The 4,875-nt window shown below is 37.0% G+C and overlaps 1 pseudogene; it reads right to left on the bottom strand.

Annotated features, from left to right (window-relative positions):
- Nucleotides 1-850: 850 nt before the first annotated feature.
- LOC126061151 (ras-related protein Rab-5A-like) lies at nt 851-4,102 on the bottom strand (annotated as a pseudogene).
- Nucleotides 4,103-4,875: the final 773 nt, after the last annotated feature.

Below are 4,875 nucleotides of genomic sequence, written 5' to 3'. Positions count from 1 at the left end.
TTTGGGAAACAAAGCTGGCTGAAAGATCCTTGCTAACATCGCAATACTTAGGTTATGAATTACAGATACATTGTTTATTATGGGTCTAGCAATGTAGGAACAACTGAAGCCCCTTCCTCTGAAAGGGGGAGAGAAATACTTAGCTGTTTTAATAAGTGTACATTTTGTACACTTATAAGCAACTCTTAAATATTACAGAAAAGTATTAAACATATATGGAGGCTACAATGCAGTACCCTATTTACAGTACATCTGAAGATCGAATTTAAAGTAATCAAGTTTGAATGTACATAATTGTTAGTGCATTGACTGTATTATGTCCCAAGGGAACAAGCTCCCTCCCTGCCCCCAAACAACAAAACCACCCTATGCAAATGGCCAGCAGTGATTAAACCGAAATCACAGACACCCGGTCTGTTTCATTTTTATTGAAGAGCTCACGTTTGAAGGGAACACTACCCATCAAATGCGTTTATCAGTTTTCGTATTTCTAAAGCAAGATGGGTTACATCTGATTTTTACCACCATTTAAGAAATAACAGGACTGGCTATAATTTAGATACAGTCTGCCACCTGTGTTCATTTTTCCCCTGAAGATGTGGGGCTGTGTTCTTGTGGCTAGTTTATTAAAACGTGGAATGCACACTTTAAATACAGATACCAGGAGAAATTACCATTTGCCCGAATGTTGTAGCTAAACATAACTATCTTTAGAGTCTCCTAAAAAGACAATGTTTTTGAAAGGCCCAAATGAGTAAATTCCAGATCTTTCTCATAGACTACTGTACCAGTTTGGAGGAACTGGCTGCTTAACTGTGGGTCCAGACAATCATTTTTCTATGTCCCTGCTGATGAGAAATGATTCCCCTAACCTTCCAACGAAGCCAGTGTACACACAGCTCTTACTTCTCCCTTCTACTGCTGAAACATTAGTCAGAGGGACACATGCATGTTATTAAAAATTAAGTTCAAAACACTTAAAATAATTCTGTATTAGAAACTTGACTCTATCGTAAGTCTCTTCTTTTTGGAAGTCATACTGGGCTGGTTAAACGCTCCAATTCCATTGTTAACGTTTAGGAAGCAGAAGAATATTCCAGCTAGTTCAAACTAGAGTTTAGTTACTACAACACTGACTCCTGGTTGGCTGTGTGGGTTCCGTAAGGTCTACTCCTTTTCCCCTGGTAGAATTGGCTCCTGGATTCTGTGGCTCGTTCTTTGGCAACTTTTTAGCTATTGCCATGAATATTTCATTTACATTCATTGATGTCTTAGCTGATGTTTCCGTGAATAATAAACTGTTATCATCTGCATAGGACTGTGCTTCCTGGAAATCTACAGCTCTTTTATTTGCTAGGTCAGCCTTGTTTCCTGATAAAGCTATTACAATGTTAGGACTTGCTTGCCTCTGAAGCTCTTTTACCCAGTTTTTTGCTCTTGCAAAGGATTCCTCATTTGTGATATCATATACAAAGATGGCTGCTTGTGCTCCTCTTTAGTACATTGGTGCTAGGCTGTGGTATCGCTCTTGACCAGCTGTATCCCATATTTCAAACTTTACTGTTGTGTCATCAAGACACACAGTCTGGGTTAGAAAAGCAGCCCAATGGTCCTCTCCTGAAATTCATGAAATTGGCCCTTCACGAAACGAAGCACTAGGCTTGAATTGCCAACAGCAGACTCTCCCAGAAGTACTAGTTTGAACTGGCATATTTTATTTCCAGTATTTGGCCCGTTGGGTCTTGTTGCTCCTCGATTAGCCAGGTCCAAATTTGAAAGAAGACCCTAATTTCAGATGCTTAAGTAAACTTCCAGGATGCAAGGTGTCAGTTTTTCTTTCTGGAGGTAGTAACCTGCGACCGCAGCACGCGGGGTTGCGGGGCCAAAGCTTCCCGGCAGCAGATCCCAAGCCCGAAGGATGAAACTGAGGCTGAGGCTGCGGCTTAGGCGGCGGCGGCGTCTACTCCTTGCGCCGCTCCCCTCAGACTGGACGGTGCTCTAGGTATCCTTTTGGAACCTTGTAGGAACTGGTTCCCTGGAGTCACTTTCAGGTCAAGCAGTAGCCTAGTGAGCAGCTTAGTGGAGAATGTTTTGCCTTAGGCATTGAGTTCCTTTGGAAAATTATGCATGTGTAGCCAGCTTCCAGAAGAAGGAACTCCCAGATCTGACCAGAAGCTGCTTTAGGAGGTATGGCATGTCCTTGGCGACTGTTTCTGTAACCTGCCCTGTGCTTTGATGTTATCTTCTGAGAAATTATAACTCGCTTTAACTGTCCCCTCTTTGGAGCACCTTCCCGACCTGTTTGGGTGATGCTGCCTGATTCTAATTATATGTACTCTCCGTAAAAATATTGTTACACTAATTTTTTGGAGTTTCTCTAAGCAATTTCAGTTTTTCACAATGGTGGATGTTAATAGTCAAGGCTGTGTTTTGTATATGGATATTTGATTGCTTCAGAAATATTTGTCAAAAAGAGTGTTTTCTCCTTTGAATTACCTGTCACCTCTTTTGAAAATCAGTTAACTATACGTGTGTGGATTTTTTTCTGAACTCTATTTTGTTCCATTGTTCTATATGTCTCTCTTTATTGCAAACATGCTGTTTTATTACTGTTGGTTTGTAAAGGTCTTGACATCAAAAAGTATAAGTTCTTCTCTTTCATGATTATTTTGGCTATTCTAGGTACTTTAATTTCCACATACATTTTAGAGTCAGTTTGTCTATATAAAAGAAAAAAGACTCCTGGAATATTTTACTAATGTTGCTCCAAATGTATAGATTAATTAGGGAGAATGAACATCTTAACAATATTGAGTCTTCTGATCCTTGAACACAGCGTATCTCTCCATTTATTGAGGTCTCCTTTAATTTCATTCAACAGTGTTTTATAATCTTCAGTGTACAAGTCTTCCATATATTTCGTTGTTTATCCTTAATTATTTCATGTTTTGATGCTATTTTAAATGTTTTTTTTTTATATTTTAATTTTCAGTTGTTCATTGCTATTATAAAAACATGTAATTGACCTTTGTATGCTGACCTGATATCTATGACCTTTTAAAACTCACTTATTAGTTCTATAGACTGTTTTGAATTCCTTAGAATTTTCTATGTAGATAAGCACATTATCTGCTTTGAATTTACTTTGCTCTTTCTCTTCTAGTTTTTTAACAGTAGAAGCCTATACTATTTAATTATTATCTTTCTTCTTTTCTAATACAAACATTTAATGTGGTAAGTTTTTCCTTCAGCATTGCTTTAACTACATCTTACAATTTTTTATTTGTTGGTTGTTCATTTTCATTCATTTCAGAATATTTTATAATTTCCCTTGTAATTAGTTCTTTGGCCCATGTGTTACTCAGAAATATGCTGACATTTAGGGATTTACCAGATATATTTCTATTTTGACTGCTAATTTAATTCTGTATGGCACTGGGTTTGGGGTTATGGTCAGAGAACACACCTCCTCGGATTTCAATTCTAAATTTGTTGAGATTTATTGTATGACCTAGAATATCATCTATTTTGGTGACTGTGAACTTGAAAAGAATCTGTATACTCTTGTAGTTTAGCAGAGTGTCCAATAAATATCTATAGAACAATTTAGTTGATATTGCTGTTCAAGTCGTCTATTACCTTACCAGAACCCTTACCAGAACCCTGGTGGTATAGTGGTTAAGAACTTGGCTGCTAACCAAAAGGTCAGCAGTTTGAATCTACCAGCTGCTCCTTGGAAACTCTATGGGGAAGTTCTCTCTCCTGAATTTTTGTCTATTTTTCCTTTTAATTACTAAGAGTGGAAAGCTAAAGCCAGCAACTATAATTGTCAATTTCCCTATTTCTCATTTCAGTTCTATCAATTTTTGCTTCCTGTATTTTGAAGATCTATTACAAAGATCATACACATTTAGGATTGTTATGTCATCTCGAATCAATCCCTTTATCGTTAGGTAAATATCTCTGTTTATCCCTAGCACTATTCCTTGTTCTGAAGCCTGTTTTATCCAATATTAATATAGCAAATACTGTTTTTTTTTTTCATTATGGTTCGTATGGTAAATATTTTTCCATCTTTTTACTTCTAACTTACCTGTGTCATTTATATTTAAAGTGGGGTTTATGTAGATAGCATATACCAAAATAATCCTGTTGCTGTCAAGTCTGTTCTGACTCATAGCAACCCTATAGATAGCATTTAGTAGAGTCTTATTTTTTCATCCACTCTAATGCCTGTTAACCATAACCTAGCTCAGGGTTTAACTTGTGCAGGGAATTTAACCTTAAACATGTCCTTTGCTTCCTGAGATGTAAAGCTTAGAATTCCCTACCTTTACTATCTTTTTAAAACTCCGGACTATACCCAAGGATTTGTGCAAATGAATGGGGGCCACAGAGACCACCTAGTAACCTGATGTCAGCAGATGTCAGAAAGAGGGACATGACTCAATCAATCGTGTTGAGACTAGCCAACGGTTAACTGTCTACTCTGTTTCCTCCTCTTCTCTTTTAAAAGCCTCATTATAACTAGCCTAGATTGAGCCTGTTTTTTTTTTTAAAACAAAATGGTCTCCATGTATGTATACTGATTAACAGCACAAATAAACCCTACACGATTTCTCTGTGTTTGATTATTTTTTAACAAACTTCAATACATGAAAAACTCTTTAAAATCAATGGATGAAAGAGGAAAAACTCAGCAGTAAAATAGCAAAAAGACACTGTGGGATAAAAAAAATTAACTTTACCCAAAGAATTTGTTCTGGTGGACTCAAACTGCAAAGCTTCTCGTCAGCAGCCATAGCTCTTAACTGCTACACCACCAGGGTTTCCAAAATCATATTTAGGATGTTTTGAATATTTTTATAAAAGAAA

This window comes from Elephas maximus, chromosome 1, assembly GCF_024166365.1.
Source record: "Elephas maximus indicus isolate mEleMax1 chromosome 1, mEleMax1 primary haplotype, whole genome shotgun sequence".
NCBI classification, from domain to species: Eukaryota; Metazoa; Chordata; class Mammalia; order Proboscidea; family Elephantidae; genus Elephas; species Elephas maximus.
Note: the sequence above shows the minus strand (reverse complement) of the source record. Positions and strands in the feature narration are given on the sequence as shown.